General features: G+C 28.7%; 1 long non-coding RNA gene and 6 other non-coding genes across 11 annotated transcripts in view; all 7 read left to right on the top strand.

Moving 5' to 3' along the window:
• Positions 1-19,850, top strand: part of LOC143222549 (uncharacterized) — a 40,049-nt gene that overhangs the window by 11,841 nt on the left and 8,358 nt on the right. For 4 of the 5 annotated variants that reach the window (XR_013012309.1, XR_013012307.1, XR_013012316.1 and 1 more), the window contains exons 8-18: positions 1,950-2,080; positions 2,981-3,114; positions 5,252-5,383; positions 6,285-6,419; positions 8,561-8,692; positions 9,594-9,727; positions 11,889-12,022; positions 14,162-14,293; positions 15,195-15,328; positions 17,468-17,598; positions 18,499-18,632. This is a non-coding gene — a long non-coding RNA (uncharacterized LOC143222549). Of the gene's footprint in view, positions 1-1,949; positions 2,081-2,980; positions 3,115-5,251; positions 5,384-6,284; positions 6,420-8,560; positions 8,693-9,593; positions 9,728-11,888; positions 12,023-14,161; positions 14,294-15,194; positions 15,329-17,467; positions 17,599-18,498; positions 18,633-19,850 lie in introns of those variants that run through there. The other variant, XR_013012313.1, reaches the window with a different exon arrangement.
• Positions 1,818-1,887, top strand: LOC143233910 (small nucleolar RNA snR61/Z1/Z11). The gene has a single exon (XR_013018395.1). It is a non-coding gene; the product is annotated as a small nucleolar RNA snR61/Z1/Z11 (small nucleolar RNA).
• On the top strand, positions 5,120-5,189 carry LOC143233908 (small nucleolar RNA snR61/Z1/Z11). The gene has a single exon (XR_013018394.1). It is a non-coding gene; the product is annotated as a small nucleolar RNA snR61/Z1/Z11 (small nucleolar RNA).
• Positions 8,429-8,498, top strand: LOC143233901 (small nucleolar RNA snR61/Z1/Z11). Its single transcript, XR_013018382.1, has one exon. It is a non-coding gene; the product is annotated as a small nucleolar RNA snR61/Z1/Z11 (small nucleolar RNA).
• LOC143233883 (small nucleolar RNA snR61/Z1/Z11) lies at positions 11,744-11,816 on the top strand. The gene has a single exon (XR_013018373.1). It is a non-coding gene; the product is annotated as a small nucleolar RNA snR61/Z1/Z11 (small nucleolar RNA).
• LOC143233895 (small nucleolar RNA snR61/Z1/Z11) lies at positions 14,030-14,099 on the top strand. Its single transcript, XR_013018378.1, has one exon. It is a non-coding gene; the product is annotated as a small nucleolar RNA snR61/Z1/Z11 (small nucleolar RNA).
• Positions 17,336-17,405, top strand: LOC143233894 (small nucleolar RNA snR61/Z1/Z11). Its single transcript, XR_013018375.1, has one exon. It is a non-coding gene; the product is annotated as a small nucleolar RNA snR61/Z1/Z11 (small nucleolar RNA).

Raw genomic sequence — 19,850 nt, 5'->3', positions numbered from 1 at the left:
TTTTTAATGCACATTTGTGAATAGAGTTGCAAGTTCTCTTGAGGGTAGGAGTTAGGATCATGAAATAATGGACTCATTGCAGGATGGTCAGCTATAACAAACTTTAATACATAAAGAAACAGTAACTACTGATGTGTTTAACAATTCATGTTTAATGTTATATTTTTCCAATGCTCTCAATTTGATGGATTGAATATTATCCTTTTCTTGTTTTGTACAAAAAACTGTAGTCACCTGAAATTATTGGTTTTACTGTATGTGCAGTTGGGGAAAGTACATGTTTGTAGCTTTGGTTTGTGAAGTATAAAAGTAGAAATCATTTCTAAACAGATTGAGCATTTTACTCCTATTGTAACAGGATTCTTGTATATCACTCTACATTGTAACCGTGACGGTATACATACTACAACTCTGAAAGTATTTTAATGTGTTGAAAAAGTTGGAGAAGGTTTTAACATAATGTTTAGGGATAGCAGATCTATTAACCAATCACAGCTTTCCCATCTTCTAAGCCAAACTAAAACTAGTAATAAAACACATTTAATAGCAAACTAGTTGTTATTTATCATTCATATTAAATTTACTGTATGCTAGTAGACATTTCTAGAGAAAAATATAATACGCACAAACCAAGCTTCGCGTGCGAGTAGCTCGTGGGTAATTGATATCATAAAATGAGCTTCATGTTTACCAAGTTATTTACAACTTACAATGATAAATATTGGTTAGTTAATGTTAGTAAGTCAATAAAACAATGCATTATACAGTTACAAGTTTGAAGATATTAACCAAATGCTATATGGTTACATCAGAAAGTGATTCTCAGGAGTAAAAAGGGATTTTTTGTTTTTTTTTTGGTGGTTATGTGATCAGTCAAACTGACCATTCTCAAGTATAGTCAGGATAAAGAAAATAATAGTATAAAGTTTTACTCAAAACAACCATTTGAAATAGTCTTTGGAGAGTTTTAGGGATTATGCAAATTAAATTTCAAATGTTTGTTATAAACAGATTTTAACCTTAACACTTTATGTGGTTCATCAAAAACAAACCTGAGATATTTAGAGACAAATCTCTTTTGTTTAGTTGATTTTAAATACTACAGTGAAAACCATTGTTTTGTACATGAAAGTCAGACAGATTTTGTGAAGATCCATGCTCTGCATTGGATGTGGGAAATACGAAATCTGTGAATAATTCAACATAGTTCAAAGAGGTTGTATGATCAGTCAAATTACTCGAGAAGTAGTTGTATTTGTTCCAGATGGGAGTTTTATTATTTTAGGACAGTGTTTTCACAGTCAAATCCAGTGTACATTTTAAATCTTTGTAAAACTTGAAATTTGTGTTTACTGACTGAAAGAAGACAAACAATTACTGTAACTAACATGTTCCAAAGAACTTTGTGTTCATTGGTATGAATGTTTTGTAATTAAGCTGTTTTTTACTGTTTTCTCTCCATTTTGAGATGGATTATTTGATATAACCTTTTCAAAGGTTTTTTTTTTTTTTGAATTGGATGAATCTTTTTTTTCATTATAATAATACAAGAAAATATTCGTGAAGACACATTTTAAAGGTTAATGTTATATAAAATATTAAATTCTTTACATAATAAAATATATAAGATCTTTTTGTGAGGTAATATTCTGCACAGAACTTTTTTTTCCCTATAAAATAAATCATGATTAGTCATAAAACAAATGTTGCAGTTTAATTCTAACTTTGTACCACAGTTATTAGTTTCTTTTAATAAAAGTTCAGCCACAGTAAGATGTTTATTTTGTGATAAAGGTATAAGATGTTTTATTCCACGGTTTCAATGATGAACGTTATTTTTGTCAGTTCTGCTACTGAAAGTACTGTTGATAATTTAACCTCTGAGTTGTTGAACAGACACTTTTATTATATTAACAGCATGAGAAGTAATTTTAAAACTTGCATTTCAGGATTGAAGAGAAAATAAATTTCTGGAAACGATATATTCATTTGAAAATGTAAAATTACATCACTTCAGAATCCATCTGTTGTCTTTGTAATCATGAATGATTCTACATTATAAATTGAACGGAAACACCAGGTATGTTTGTTATCCACATAATCAGAGAAAACATTTTACAACTTAAATATAAATAGAAATGAATGTTGTAATAAAATTTAGGTTTTCCTTTTGTGAAATCTCTTTTTATATTATTAATCATTTCATTTTTGATGAAAATTTTATTCTCTAAACCCTAGATGTAAAATCTTTAAGATTTGTTCTGTTTTCAGTATTTGAGGTAATTTAATTTCTTTATAATTGGGAATTTATTTTAGGAGATTCCTTTCACAGCCTAATTCAATAAACATTTAGTTTTTCTACAAACCTAAAATGTATGTTTACTGAGTGAAAGAAAACTTTGAAACAACTGTTATCATAACATCGTTGTACAATAGTTTGTGTTTATCACTGTGTATGTTTTGCAAATAAGCTGTTTTATTTAATCTTTCATCCATTTCAAGGTAGGTGAGCTACTATAGCTTTTTCAAAGGCTTGTTAATTAGGTTTTGATGAATCTTTATTTCAGTCAGATGACATAAGAAAATATTCTGATGTATCACATGTTTAAAAGCTTGTAATATGAAACATTAAATACTTCACATAATAACATAAGATCTTTGTTAGGTAACATTCTACATTGAAGTTTTTTACATATCAAATACACTGATTACTCAAAACAAAAGCTGCAGTTTAATTCCTAAGTTTGTACCACAGTTATTAGTTTCTTTTAATAAAGTTCAGTCACAGTAAGATGTTTATTTTGTGATAAAGGTATAAGATGTTTTATTCCACGGTTTCAGTGATGAAAGTTATTTTTGTCAGTTCTGCTACTGAAAGTACTGTTGATAATTTAATCTTTTCTGAGAAACTCCGAGATGTTGAACAGTGACTTTTATTTTATTAACAGCATGAAAAGTAATTTTAAAACTTGTATTTCAGGATTCAAGAGAAAATAAATTTCAGGAAACGATATATTCATTTTGAAAATGTGAAAATGTACATCACTTTGCGATCCATCTGTTGTCTTGGTAATCATGAACGATCCTATACTAGAAATTGAAAGGAAACACCAGGTACATTTGTTATCTGTCTTATCAACAGAGACCATTTTACTAATCTGCGTGTGTTGTAAAATTGAATGTTATTCAGGTTTTCACCTCGTAAAATATTTTTTCTATGTGAATGACCATTTTGTTTGTGGTGAATTTTTACATTGAGGAAATCCCTAGCTATATAGCTTGTTTCTGTTTTGAAATAAAGTTTTAATGCACATTTGTGAATAGAGTTGCAAGTTCTCTTGAGGGTAGGAGTTAGGATCATGAAATAATGGACTCATTGCAGGATGGTCAGCTATAACAAACTTTAATACATAAAGAAACAGTAACTACTGATGTGTTTAACAATTCATGTTTAATGTTATATTTTTCCAATGCTCTCAATTTGATGGATTGAATATTATCCTTTTCTTGTTTTGTACAAAAAACTGTAGTCACCTGAAATTATTGGTTTTACTGTATGTGCAGTTGGGGAAAGTACATGTTTGTAGCTTTGGTTTGTGAAGTATAAAAGTAGAAATCATTTCTAAACAGATTGAGCATTTTACTCCTATTGTAACAGGATTCTTGTATATCACTCTACATTGTAACCGTGACGGTATACATACTACAACTCTGAAAGTATTTTAATGTGTTGAAAAAGTTGGAGAAGGTTTTAACATAATGTTTAGGGATAGCAGATCTATTAACCAATCACAGCTTTCCCATCTTCTAAGCCAAACTAAAACTAGTAATAAAACACATTTAATAGCAAACTAGTTGTTATTTATCATTCATATTAAATTTACTGTATGCTAGTAGACATTTCTAGAGAAAAATATAATACGCACAAACCAAGCTTCACGTCGCAGTAGCTCGTGGGTAATTGATATCATAAAATGAGCTTCATGTTTACCAAGTTATTTACAACTTACAATGATAAATATTGGTTAGTTAATGTTAGTAAGTCAATAAAACAATGCATTATACAGTTACAAGTTTGAAGATATTAACCAAATGCTATATGGTTACATCAGAAAGTGATTCTCAGGAGTAAAAAGGGATTTTTTGTTTCTTTTTTGGTGGTTATGTGATCAGTCAAACTGACCATTCTCAAGTATAGTCAGGATAAAGAAAATAATAGTATAAAGTTTTACTCAAAACAACCATTTGAAATAGTCTTTGGAGAGTTTTAGGGATTATGCAAATTAAATTTCAAATGTTTGTTATAAACAGATTTTAACCTTAACACTTTATGTGGTTCATCAAAAACAAACCTGAGATATTTAGAGACAAATCTCTTTTGTTTAGTTGATTTTAAATACTACAGTGAAAACCATTGTTTTGTACATGAAAGTCAGACAGATTTTGTGAAGATCCATGCTCTGCATTGGATGTGGGAAATACGAAATCTGTGAATAATTCAACATAGTTCAAAGAGGTTGTATGATCAGTCAAATTACTCGAGAAGTAGTTGTATTTGTTCCAGATGGGAGTTTTATTATTTTAGGACAGTGTTTTCACAGTCAAATCCAGTGTACATTTTAAATCTTTGTAAAACTTGAAATTTGTGTTTACTGACTGAAAGAAGACAAACAATTACTGTAACTAACATGTTCCAAAGAACTTTGTGTTCATTGGTATGAATGTTTTGTAATTAAGCTGTTTTTTACTGTTTTCTCTCCATTTTGAGATGGATTATTTGATATAACCTTTTCAAAGGTTTTTTTTTTTTTTGAATTGGATGAATCTTTTTTTTCATTATAATAATACAAGAAAATATTCGTGAAGACACATTTTAAAGGTTAATGTTATATAAAATATTAAATTCTTTACATAATAAAATATATAAGATCTTTTTGTGAGGTAATATTCTGCACAGAACTTTTTTTTCCCCTATAAAATAAATCATGATTAGTCATAAAACAAATGTTGCAGTTTAATTCCTAACTTTGTACCACAGTTATTAGTTTCTTTTAATAAAAGTTCAGCCACAGTAAGATGTTTATTTTGTGATAAAGGTATAAGATGTTTTATTCCACGGTTTCAATGATGAACGTTATTTTTGTCAGTTCTGCTACTGAAAGTACTGTTGATAATTTAACCTCTGAGTTGTTGAACAGACACTTTTATTATATTAACAGCATGAGAAGTAATTTTAAAACTTGCATTTCAGGATTGAAGAGAAAATAAATTTCTGGAAACGATATATTCATTTCGAAAATGTAAAATTACATCACTTCAGAATCCATCTGTTGTCTTTGTAATCATGAATGATTCTACATTATAAATTGAGCGGAAACACCAGGTATGTTTGTTATCCACATAATCAGAGAAAACATTTTACAACTTAAATATAAATAGAAATGAATGTTGTAATAAAATTTAGGTTTTCCTTTTGTGAAATCTCTTTTTTATATTATTAATCATTTCATTTTGATGAAAATTTTATTCTCTAAACCCTAGATGTAAAATCTTTAAGATTTGTTCTGTTTTCAGTATTTGAGGTAATTTAATTTCTTTATAATTGGGAATTTATTTTAGGAGATTCCTTTCACAGCCTAATTCAATAAACATTTAGTTTTTCTACAAACCTAAAATGTATGTTTACTGAGTGAAAGAAAACTTTGAAACAACTGTTATCATAACATCGTTGTACAATAGTTTGTGTTTATCACTGTGTATGTTTTGCAAATAAGCTGTTTTATTTAATCTTTCATCCATTTCAAGGTAGGTGAGCTACTATAGCTTTTTCAAAGGCTTGTTAATTAGGTTTTGATGAATCTTTATTTCAGTCAGATGACATAAGAAAATATTCTGATGTATCACATGTTTAAAAAGCTTGTAATATGAAACATTAAATACTTCACATAATAACATAAGATCTTTGTTAGGTAACATTCTACATTGAAGTTTTTTACATATCAAATACACTGATTACTCAAAACAAAAGCTGCAGTTTAATTCCTAAGTTTGTACCACAGTTATTAGTTTCTTTTAATAAAGTTCAGTCACAGTAAGATGTTTATTTTGTGATAAAGGTATAAGATGTTTTATTCCACGGTTTCAGTGATGAAAGTTATTTTTGTCAGTTCTGCTACTGAAAGTACTGTTGATAATTTAATCTTTTCTGAGAAACTCCGAGATGTTGAACAGTGACTTTTATTTTATTAACAGCATGAAAAGTAATTTTAAAACTTGTATTTCAGGATTCAAGAGAAAATAAATTTCAGGAAAGCGATATATTCATTTTGAAAATGTGAAAATGTACATCACTTTGCGATCCATCTGTTGTCTTGGTAATCATGAACGATCCTATACTAGAAATTGAAAGGAAACACCAGGTACATTTGTTATCTGTCTTATCAACAGAGACCATTTTACTAATACGCGTGTGTTGTAAAAATTGAATGTTATTCAGGTTTTCACCTCGTAAAATATTTTTTCTATGTGAATGACCATTTTGTTTGTGGTGAATTTTTACATTGAGGAAATCCCTAGCTATATAGCTTGTTTCTGTTTTTGAAATAAAGTTTTTAATGCACATTTGTGAATAGAGTTGCAAGTTCTCTTGAGGGTAGGAGTTAGGATCATGAAATAATGGACTCATTGCAGGATGGTCAGCTATAACAAACTTTAATACATAAAGAAACAGTAACTACTGATGTGTTTAACAATTCATGTTTAATGTTATATTTTTCCAATGCTCTCAATTTGATGGATTGAATATTATCCTTTTCTTGTTTTGTACAAAAAACTGTAGTCACCTGAAATTATTGGTTTTACTGTATGTGCAGTTGGGGAAAGTACATGTTTGTAGCTTTGGTTTGTGAAGTATAAAAGTAGAAATCATTTCTAAACAGATTGAGCATTTTACTCCTATTGTAACAGGATTCTTGTATATCACTCTACATTGTAACCGTGGACGGTATACATACTACAACTCTGAAAGTATTTTAATGTGTTGAAAAAGTTGGAGAAGGTTTTAACATAATGTTTAGGGATAGCAGATCTATTAACCAATCACAGCTTTCCCATCTTCTAAGCCAAACTAAAACTAGTAATAAAACACATTTAATAGCAAACTAGTTGTTATTTATCATTCATATTAAATTTACTGTATGCTAGTAGACATTTCTAGAGAAAAATATAATACGCACAAACCAAGCTTCACGTCGCGAGTAGCTCGTGGGTAATTGATATCATAAAATGAGCTTCATGTTTACCAAGTTATTTACAACTTACAATGATAAATATTGGTTAGTTAATGTTAGTAAGTCAATAAAACAATGCATTATACAGTTACAAGTTTGAAGATATTAACCAAATGCTATATGGTTACATCAGAAAGTGATTCTCAGGAGTAAAAAGGGATTTTTTGTTTCTTTTTTGGTGGTTATGTGATCAGTCAAACTGACCATTCTCAAGTATAGTCAGGATAAAGAAAATAATAGTATAAAGTTTTACTCAAAACAACCATTTGAAATAGTCTTTGGAGAGTTTTAGGGATTATGCAAATTAAATTTCAAATGTTTGTTATAAACAGATTTTAACCTTAACACTTTATGTGGTTCATCAAAAACAAACCTGAGATATTTAGAGACAAATCTCTTTTGTTTAGTTGATTTTAAATACTACAGTGAAAACCATTGTTTTGTACATGAAAGTCAGACAGATTTTGTGAAGATCCATGCTCTGCATTGGATGTGGGAAATACGAAATCTGTGAATAATTCAACATAGTTCAAAGAGGTTGTATGATCAGTCAAATTACTCGAGAAGTAGTTGTATTTGTTCCAGATGGGAGTTTTATTATTTTAGGACAGTGTTTTCACAGTCAAATCCAGTGTACATTTTAAATCTTTGTAAAACTTGAAATTTGTGTTTACTGACTGAAAGAAGACAAACAATTACTGTAACTAACATGTTCCAAAGAACTTTGTGTTCATTGGTATGAATGTTTTGTAATTAAGCTGTTTTTTACTGTTTTCTCTCCATTTTGAGATGGATTATTTGATATAACCTTTTCAAAGGTTTTTTTTTTTTTTGAATTGGATGAATCTTTTTTTTCATTATAATAATACAAGAAAATATTCGTGAAGACACATTTTAAAGGTTAATGTTATATAAAATATTAAATTCTTTACATAATAAAATATATAAGATCTTTTTGTGAGGTAATATTCTGCACAGAACTTTTTTTTCCCCTATAAAATAAATCATGATTAGTCATAAAACAAATGTTGCAGTTTAATTCTAACTTTGTACCACAGTTATTAGTTTCTTTTAATAAAAGTTCAGCCACAGTAAGATGTTTATTTTGTGATAAAGGTATAAGATGTTTTATTCCACGGTTTCAATGATGAACGTTATTTTTGTCAGTTCTGCTACTGAAAGTACTGTTGATAATTTAACCTCTGAGTTGTTGAACAGACACTTTTATTATATTAACAGCATGAGAAGTAATTTTAAAACTTGCATTTCAGGATTGAAGAGAAAATAAATTTCTGGAAACGATATATTCATTTCGAAAATGTAAAATTACATCACTTCAGAATCCATCTGTTGTCTTTGTAATCATGAATGATTCTACATTATAAATTGAACGGAAACACCAGGTATGTTTGTTATCCACATAATCAGAGAAAACATTTTACAACTTAAATATAAATAGAAATGAATGTTGTAATAAAATTTAGGTTTTCCTTTTGTGAAATCTCTTTTTATATTATTAATCATTTCATTTTTGATGAAAATTTTATTCTCTAAACCCTAGATGTAAAATCTTTAAGATTTGTTCTGTTTTCAGTATTTGAGGTAATTTAATTTCTTTATAATTGGGAATTTATTTTAGGAGATTCCTTTCACAGCCTAATTCAATAAACATTTAGTTTTTCTACAAACCTAAAATGTATGTTTACTGAGTGAAAGAAAACTTTGAAACAACTGTTATCATAACATCGTTGTACAATAGTTTGTGTTTATCACTGTGTATGTTTTGCAAATAAGCTGTTTTATTTAATCTTTCATCCATTTCAAGGTAGGTGAGCTACTATAGCTTTTTCAAAGGCTTGTTAATTAGGTTTTGATGAATCTTTATTTCAGTCAGATGACATAAGAAAATATTCTGATGTATCACATGTTTAAAAAGCTTGTAATATGAAACATTAAATACTTCACATAATAACATAAGATCTTTGTTAGGTAACATTCTACATTGAAGTTTTTTACATATCAAATACACTGATTACTCAAAACAAAAGCTGCAGTTTAATTCCTAAGTTTGTACCACAGTTATTAGTTTCTTTTAATAAAGTTCAGTCACAGTAAGATGTTTATTTTGTGATAAAGGTATAAGATGTTTTATTCCACGGTTTCAGTGATGAAAGTTATTTTTGTCAGTTCTGCTACTGAAAGTACTGTTGATAATTTAATCTTTTCTGAGAAACTCCGAGATGTTGAACAGTGACTTTTATTTTATTAACAGCATGAAAAGTAATTTTAAAACTTGTATTTCAGGATTCAAGAGAAAATAAATTTCAGGAAACGATATATTCATTTTGAAAATGTGAAAATGTACATCACTTTGCGATCCATCTGTTGTCTTGGTAATCATGAACGATCCTATACTAGAAATTGAAAGGAAACACCAGGTACATTTGTTATCTGTCTTATCAACAGAGACCATTTTACTAATATGCGTGTGTTGTAAAAATTGAATGTTATTCAGGTTTTTCACCTCGTAAAATATTTTTTTCTATGTGAATGACCATTTTGTTTGTGGTGAATTTTACATTGAGGAAATCCCTAGCTATATAGCTTGTTTCTGTTTTTGAAATAAAGTTTTTAATGCACATTTGTGAATAGAGTTGCAAGTTCTCTTGAGGGTAGGAGTTAGGATCATGAAATAATGGACTCATTGCAGGATGGTCAGCTATAACAAACTTTAATACATAAAGAAACAGTAACTACTGATGTGTTTAACAATTCATGTTTAATGTTATATTTTTCCAATGCTCTCAATTTGATGGATTGAATATTATCCTTTTCTTGTTTTGTACAAAAAACTGTAGTCACCTGAAATTATTGGTTTTACTGTATGTGCAGTTGGGGAAAGTACATGTTTGTAGCTTTGGTTTGTGAAGTATAAAAGTAGAAATCATTTCTAAACAGATTGAGCATTTTACTCCTATTGTAACAGGATTCTTGTATATCACTCTACATTGTAACCGTGACGGTATACATACTACAACTCTGAAAGTATTTTAATGTGTTGAAAAAGTTGGAGAAGGTTTTAACATAATGTTTAGGGATAGCAGATCTATTAACCAATCACAGCTTTCCCATCTTCTAAGCCAAACTAAAACTAGTAATAAAACACATTTAATAGCAAACTAGTTGTTATTTATCATTCATATTAAATTTACTGTATGCTAGTAGACATTTCTAGAGAAAAATATAATACGCACAAACCAAGCTTCACGTCGTGCGAGTAGCTCGTGGGTAATTGATATCATAAAATGAGCTTCATGTTTACCAAGTTATTTACAACTTACAATGATAAATATTGGTTAGTTAATGTTAGTAAGTCAATAAAACAATGCATTATACAGTTACAAGTTTGAAGATATTAACCAAATGCTATATGGTTACATCAGAAAGTGATTCTCAGGAGTAAAAAGGGATTTTTTGTTTCTTTTTTTGGTGGTTATGTGATCAGTCAAACTGACCATTCTCAAGTATAGTCAGGATAAAGAAAATAATAGTATAAAGTTTTACTCAAAACAACCATTTGAAATAGTCTTTGGAGAGTTTTAGGGATTATGCAAATTAAATTTCAAATGTTTGTTATAAACAGATTTTAACCTTAACACTTTATGTGGTTCATCAAAAACAAACCTGAGATATTTAGAGACAAATCTCTTTTTGTTTAGTTGATTTTAAATACTACAGTGAAAACCATTGTTTTGTACATGAAAGTCAGACAGATTTTGTGAAGATCCATGCTCTGCATTGGATGTGGGAAATACGAAATCTGTGAATAATTCAACATAGTTCAAAGAGGTTGTATGATCAGTCAAATTACTCGAGAAGTAGTTGTATTTGTTCCAGATGGGAGTTTTATTATTTTAGGACAGTGTTTTCACAGTCAAATCCAGTGTACATTTTAAATCTTTGTAAAACTTGAAATTTGTGTTTACTGACTGAAAGAAGACAAACAATTACTGTAACTAACATGTTCCAAAGAACTTTGTGTTCATTGGTATGAATGTTTTGTAATTAAGCTGTTTTTTACTGTTTTCTCTCCATTTTGAGATGGATTATTTGATATAACCTTTTCAAAGGTTTTTTTTTTTTTTTGGAATTGGATGAATCTTTTTTTTCATTATAATAATACAAGAAAATATTCGTGAAGACACATTTTAAAGGTTAATGTTATATAAAATATTAAATTCTTTACATAATAAAATATATAAGATCTTTTTGTGAGGTAATATTCTGCACAGAACTTTTTTTTCCCCTATAAAATAAATCATGATTAGTCATAAAACAAATGTTGCAGTTTAATTCCTAACTTTGTACCACAGTTATTAGTTTCTTTTAATAAAAGTTCAGCCACAGTAAGATGTTTATTTTGTGATAAAGGTATAAGATGTTTTATTCCACGGTTTCAATGATGAACGTTATTTTTGTCAGTTCTGCTACTGAAAGTACTGTTGATAATTTAATCTTTTCTGAGAAACTCCGAGATGTTGAACAGTGACTTTTATTTTATTAACAGCATGAAAAGTAATTTTAAAACTTGTATTTCAGGATTCAAGAGAAAATAAATTTCAGGAAACGATATATTCATTTTGAAAATGTGAAAATGTACATCACTTTGCGATCCATCTGTTGTCTTGGTAATCATGAACGATCCTATACTAGAAATTGAAAGGAAACACCAGGTACATTTGTTATCTGTCTTATCAACAGAGACCATTTTACTAATACGCGTGTGTTGTAAAAATTGAATGTTATTCAGGTTTTTCACCTCGTAAAATATTTTTTTCTATGTGAATGACCATTTTGTTTGTGGTGAATTTTTACATTGAGGAAATCCCTAGCTATATAGCTTGTTTCTGTTTTTGAAATAAAGTTTTTAATGCACATTTGTGAATAGAGTTGCAAGTTCTCTTGAGGGTAGGAGTTAGGATCATGAAATAATGGACTCATTGCAGGATGGTCAGCTATAACAAACTTTAATACATAAAGAAACAGTAACTACTGATGTGTTTAACAATTCATGTTTAATGTTATATTTTTCCAATGCTCTCAATTTGATGGATTGAATATTATCCTTTTCTTGTTTTGTACAAAAAACTGTAGTCACCTGAAATTATTGGTTTTACTGTATGTGCAGTTGGGGAAAGTACATGTTTGTAGCTTTGGTTTGTGAAGTATAAAAGTAGAAATCATTTCTAAACAGATTGAGCATTTTACTCCTATTGTAACAGGATTCTTGTATATCACTCTACATTGTAACCGTGACGGTATACATACTACAACTCTGAAAGTATTTTAATGTGTTGAAAAAGTTGGAGAAGGTTTTAACATAATGTTTAGGGATAGCAGATCTATTAACCAATCACAGCTTTCCCATCTTCTAAGCCAAACTAAAACTAGTAATAAAACACATTTAATAGCAAACTAGTTGTTATTTATCATTCATATTAAATTTACTGTATGCTAGTAGACATTTCTAGAGAAAAATATAATACGCACAAACCAAGCTTCACGTGCGAGTAGCTCGTGGGTAATTGATATCATAAAATGAGCTTCATGTTTACCAAGTTATTTACAACTTACAATGATAAATATTGGTTAGTTAATGTTAGTAAGTCAATAAAACAATGCATTATACAGTTACAAGTTTGAAGATATTAACCAAATGCTATATGGTTACATCAGAAAGTGATTCTCAGGAGTAAAAAGGGATTTTTTGTTTCTTTTTTGGTGGTTATGTGATCAGTCAAACTGACCATTCTCAAGTATAGTCAGGATAAAGAAAATAATAGTATAAAGTTTTACTCAAAACAACCATTTGAAATAGTCTTTGGAGAGTTTTAGGGATTATGCAAATTAAATTTCAAATGTTTGTTATAAACAGATTTTAACCTTAACACTTTATGTGGTTCATCAAAAACAAACCTGAGATATTTAGAGACAAATCTCTTTTGTTTAGTTGATTTTAAATACTACAGTGAAAACCATTGTTTTGTACATGAAAGTCAGACAGATTTTGTGAAGATCCATGCTCTGCATTGGATGTGGGAAATACGAAATCTGTGAATAATTCAACATAGTTCAAAGAGGTTGTATGATCAGTCAAATTACTCGAGAAGTAGTTGTATTTGTTCCAGATGGGAGTTTTATTATTTTAGGACAGTGTTTTCACAGTCAAATCCAGTGTACATTTTAAATCTTTGTAAAACTTGAAATTTGTGTTTACTGACTGAAAGAAGACAAACAATTACTGTAACTAACATGTTCCAAAGAACTTTGTGTTCATTGGTATGAATGTTTTGTAATTAAGCTGTTTTTTACTGTTTTCTCTCCATTTTGAGATGGATTATTTGATATAACCTTTTCAAAGGTTTTTTTTTTTTTTTGAATTGGATGAATCTTTTTTTCATTATAATAATACAAGAAAATATTCGTGAAGACACATTTTAAAGGTTAATGTTATATAAAATATTAAATTCTTTACATAATAAAATATATAAGATCTTTTGTGAGGTAATATTCTGCACAGAACTTTTTTTCCCTATAAAATAAATCATGATTAGTCATAAAACAAATGTTGCAGTTTAATTCCTAACTTTGTACCACAGTTATTAGTTTCTTTTAATAAAAGTTCAGCCACAGTAAGATGTTTATTTTGTGATAAAGGTATAAGATGTTTTATTCCACGGTTTCAATGATGAACGTTATTTTTGTCAGTTCTGCTACTGAAAGTACTGTTGATAATTTAACCTCTGAGTTGTTGAACAGACACTTTTATTATATTAACAGCATGAGAAGTAATTTTAAAACTTGCATTTCAGGATTGAAGAGAAAATAAATTTCTGGAAACGATATATTCATTTCGAAAATGTAAAATTACATCACTTCAGAATCCATCTGTTGTCTTTGTAATCATGAATGATTCTACATTATAAATTGAGCGGAAACACCAGGTATGTTTGTTATCCACATAATCAGAGAAAACATTTTACAACTTAAATATAAATAGAAATGAATGTTGTAATAAAATTTAGGTTTTCCTTTTGTGAAATCTCTTTTTTATATTATTAATCATTTCATTTTTGATGAAAATTTTATTCTCTAAACCCTAGATGTAAAATCTTTAAGATTTGTTCTGTTTTCAGTATTTGAGGTAATTTAATTTCTTTATAATTGGGAATTTATTTTAGGAGATTCCTTTCACAGCCTAATTCAATAAACATTTAGTTTTTCTACAAACCTAAAATGTATGTTTACTGAGTGAAAGAAAACTTTGAAACAACTGTTATCATAACATCGTTGTACAATAGTTTGTGTTTATCACTGTGTATGTTTTGCAAATAAGCTGTTTTATTTAATCTTTCATCCATTTCAAGGTAGGTGAGCTACTATAGCTTTTTCAAAGGCTTGTTAATTAGGTTTTGATGAATCTTTATTTCAGTCAGATGACATAAGAAAATATTCTGATGTATCACATGTTTAAAAGCTTGTAATATGAAACATTAAATACTTCACATAATAACATAAGATCTTTGTTAGGTAACATTCTACATTGAAGTTTTTTACATATCAAATACACTGATTACTCAAAACAAAAGCTGCAGTTTAATTCCTAAGTTTGTACCACAGTTATTAGTTTCTTTTAATAAAGTTCAGTCACAGTAAGATGTTTATTTTGTGATAAAGGTATAAGATGTTTTATTCCACGGTTTCAGTGATGAAAGTTATTTTTGTCAGTTCTGCTACTGAAAGTACTGTTGATAATTTAATCTTTTCTGAGAAACTCCGAGATGTTGAACAGTGACTTTTATTTTATTAACAGCATGAAAAGTAATTTTAAAACTTGTATTTCAGGATTCAAGAGAAAATAAATTTCAGGAAGCGATATATTCATTTTGAAAATGTGAAAATGTACATCACTTTGCGATCCATCTGTTGTCTTGGTAATCATGAGCGATCCTATACTAGAAATTGAAAGGAAACACCAGGTACATTTGTTATCTGTCTTATCAACAGAGACCATTTTACTAATCTGCGTGTGTTGTAAAATTGAATGTTATTCAGGTTTTTCACCTCGTAAAATATTTTTTTCTATGTGAATGACCATTTTGTTTGTGGTGAATTTTTACATTGAGGAAATCCCTAGCTATATAGCTTGTTTCTGTTTTTGAAATAAAGTTTTTAATGCACATTTGTGAATAGAGTTGCAAGTTCTCTTGAGGGTAGGAGTTAGGATCATGAAATAATGGACTCATTGCAGGATGGTCAGCTATAACAAACTTTAATACATAAAGAAACAGTAACTACTGATGTGTTTAACAATTCATGTTTAATGTTATATTTTTCCAATGCTCTCAATTTGATGGATTGAATATTATCCTTTTCTTGTTTTGTACAAAAACTGTAGTCACCTGAAATTATTGGTTTTACTGTATGTGCAGTTGGGGAAAGTACATGTTTGTAGCTTTGGTTTGTGAAGTATAAAAGTAGAAATCATTTCTAAACAGATTGAGCATTTTACTCCTATTGTAACAGGATTCTTGTATATCACTCTACATTGTAACCGTGACGGTATACATACTACAACTCTGAAAGTATTTTAATGTGTTGAAAAAGTTGGAGAAGGTTTTAACATAATGTTTAGGGATAGCAGATCTATTAACCAATCACAGCTTTCCCATCTTCTAAGCCAAACTAAAACTAGTAATAAAACACATTTAATAGCAAACTAGTTGTTATTTATCATTCATATTAAATTTACTGTATGCTAGTAGACATTTCTAGAGAAAAATATAATACGCACAAACCAAGCTTCACGCGTGCGAGTAGCTCGTGGGTAATTGATATCATAAAATGAGCTTCATGTTTACCAAGTTATTTACAACTTACAATGATAAATATTGGTTAGTTAATGTTAGTAAGTCAATAAAACAATGCATTATACAGTTACAAGTTTGAAGATATTAACCAAATGCTATATGGTTACATCAGAAAGTGATTCTCAGGAGTAAAAGGGATTTTTGTTTCTTTTTTGGTGGTTATGTGATCAGTCAAACTGACCATTCTCAAGTATAGTCAGGATAAAGAAAATAATAGTATAAAGTTTTACTCAAAACAACCATTTGAAATAGTCTTTGGAGAGTTTTAGGGATTATGCAAATTAAATTTCAAATGTTTGTTATAAACAGATTTTAACCTTAACACTTTATGTGGTTCATCAAAAACAAACCTGAGATATTTAGAGACAAATCTCTTTTGTTTAGTTGATTTTAAATACTACAGTGAAAACCATTGTTTTGTACATGAAAGTCAGACAGATTTTGTGAAGATCCATGCTCTGCATTGGATGTGGGAAATACGAAATCTGTGAATAATTCAACATAGTTCAAAGAGGTTGTATGATCAGTCAAATTACTCGAGAAGTAGTTGTATTTGTTCCAGATGGGAGTTTTATTATTTTAGGACAGTGTTTTCACAGTCAAATCCAGTGTACATTTTAAATCTTTGTAAAACTTGAAATTTGTGTTTACTGACTGAAAGAAGACAAACAATTACTGTAACTAACATGTTCCAAAGAACTTTGTGTTCATTGGTATGAATGTTTTGTAATTAAGCTGTTTTTTACTGTTTTCTCTCCATTTTGAGATGGATTATTTGATATAACCTTTTCAAAGGTTTTTTTTTTTTTGGAATTGGATGAATCTTTTTTTTCATTATAATAATACAAGAAAATATTCGTGAAGACACATTTTAAAGGTTAATGTTATATAAAATATTAAATTCTTTACATAATAAAATATATAAGATCTTTTTCTGAGGTAATATTCTGCACAGAACTTTTTTTCCCCTATAAAATAAATCATGATTAGTCATAAAACAAATGTTGCAGTTTAATTCCTAACTTTGTACCACAGTTATTAGTTTCTTTTAATAAAAGTTCAGCCACAGTAAGATGTTTATTTTGTGATAAAGGTATAAGATGTTTTATTCCACGGTTTCAATGATGAACGTTATTTTTGTCAGTTCTGCTACTGAAAGTACTGTTGATAATTTAACCTCTGAGTTGTTGAACAGACACTTTTATTATATTAACAGCATGAGAAGTAATTTTAAAACTTGCATTTCAGGATTGAAGAGAAAATAAATTTCTGGAAGCGATATATTCATTTGAAAATGTAAAATTACATCACTTCAGAATCCATCTGTTGTCTTTGTAATCATGAATGATTCTACATTATAAATTGAACGGAAACACCAGGTATGTTTGTTATCCACATAATCAGAGAAAACATTTTACAACTTAAATATAAATAGAAATGAATGTTGTAATAAAATTTAGGTTTTCCTTTTGTGAAATCTCTTTTTATATTATTAATCATTTCATTTTTGATGAAAATTTTATTCTCTAAACCCTAGATGTAAAATCTTTAAGATTTGTTCTGTTTTCAGTATTTGAGGTAATTTAATTTCTTTATAATTGGGAATTTATTTTAGGAGATTCCTTTCACAGCCTAATTCAATAAACATTTAGTTTTTCTACAAACCTAAAATGTATGTTTACTGAGTGAAAGAAAACTTTGAAACAACTGTTATCATAACATCGTTGTACAATAGTTTGTGTTTATCACTGTGTATGTTTTGCAAATAAGCTGTTTTATTTAATCTTTCATCCATTTCAAGGTAGGTGAGCTACTATAGCTTTTTCAAAGGCTTGTTAATTAGGTTTTGATGAATCTTTATTTCAGTCAGATGACATAAGAAAATATTCTGATGTATCACATGTTTAAAAAGCTTGTAATATGAAACATTAAATACTTCACATAATAACATAAGATCTTTGTTAGGTAACATTCTACATTGAAGTTTTTTACATATCAAATACACTGATTACTCAAAACAAAAGCTGCAGTTTAATTCCTAAGTTTGTACCACAGTTATTAGTTTCTTTTAATAAAGTTCAGTCACAGTAAGATGTTTATTTTGTGATAAAGGTATAAGATGTTTTATTCCACGGTTTCAGTGATGAAAGTTATTTTTGTCAGTTCTGCTACTGAAAGTACTGTTGATAATTTAATCTTTTCTGAGAAACTCGAGATGTTGAACAGTGACTTTTATTTTATTAACAGCATGAAAAGTAATTTTAAAACTTGTATTTCAGGATTCAAGAGAAAATAAATTTCAGGAAGCGATATATTCATTTTGAAAATGTGAAAATGTACATCACTTTGCGATCCATCTGTTGTCTTGGTAATCATGAACGATCCTATACTAGAAATTGAAAGGAAACACCAGGTACATTTGTTATCTGTCTTATCAACAGAGACCATTTTACTAATACGCGTGTGTTGTAAAAATTGAATGTTATTCAGGTTTTCACCTCGTAAAATATTTTTTCTATGTGAATGACCATTTTGTTTGTGGTGAATTTTTACATTGAGGAAATCCCTAGCTATATAGCTTGTTTCTGTTTTTGAAATAAAGTTTTTAATGCACATTTGTGAATAGAGTTGCAAGTTCTCTTGAGGGTAGGAGTTAGGATCATGAAATAATGGACTCATTGCAGGATGGTCAGCTATAACAAACTTTAATACATAAAGAAACAGTAACTACTGATGTGTTTAACAATTCATGTTTAATGTTATATTTTTCCAATGCTCTCAATTTGATGGATTGAATATTATCCTTTTCTTGTTTTGTACAAAAAACTGTAGTCACCTGAAATTATTGGTTTTACTGTATGTGCAGTTGGGGAAAGTACATGTTTGTAGCTTTGGTTTGTGAAGTATAAAAGTAGAAATCATTTCTAAACAGATTGAGCATTTTACTCCTATTGTAACAGGATTCTTGTATATCACTCTACATTGTAACCGTGACGGTATACATACTACAACTCTGAAAGTATTTTAATGTGTTGAAAAAGTTGGAGAAGGTTTTAACATAATGTTTAGGGATAGCAGATCTATTAACCAATCACAGCTTTCCCATCTTCTAAGCCAAACTAAAACTAGTAATAAAACACATTTAATAGCAAACTAGTTGTTATTTATCATTCATATTAAATTTACTGTATGCTAGTAGACATTTCTAGAGAAAAATATAATACGCACAAACCAAGCTTCACGTGCGAGTAGCTCGTGGGTAATTGATATCATAAAATGAGCTTCATGTTTACCAAGTTATTTACAACTTACAATGATAAATATTGGTTAGTTAATGTTAGTAAGTCAATAAAACAATGCATTATACAGTTACAAGTTTGAAGATATTAACCAAATGCTATATGGTTACATCAGAAAGTGATTCTCAGGAGTAAAAAGGGATTTTTTGTTTCTTTTTTTGGTGGTTATGTGATCAGTCAAACTGACCATTCTCAAGTATAGTCAGGATAAAGAAAATAATAGTATAAAGTTTTACTCAAAACAACCATTTGAAATAGTCTTTGGAGAGTTTTAGGGATTATGCAAATTAAATTTCAAATGTTTGTTATAAACAGATTTTAACCTTAACACT

The sequence above is a fragment of the Tachypleus tridentatus genome, chromosome 1 (assembly GCF_004210375.1).
Source record: "Tachypleus tridentatus isolate NWPU-2018 chromosome 1, ASM421037v1, whole genome shotgun sequence".
In the NCBI taxonomy this organism is placed as follows: domain Eukaryota; kingdom Metazoa; phylum Arthropoda; class Merostomata; order Xiphosura; family Limulidae; genus Tachypleus; species Tachypleus tridentatus.
The sequence above is the reverse complement of the archived record's forward strand: the minus strand, read 5'-3'. Positions and strand labels throughout refer to the sequence as shown.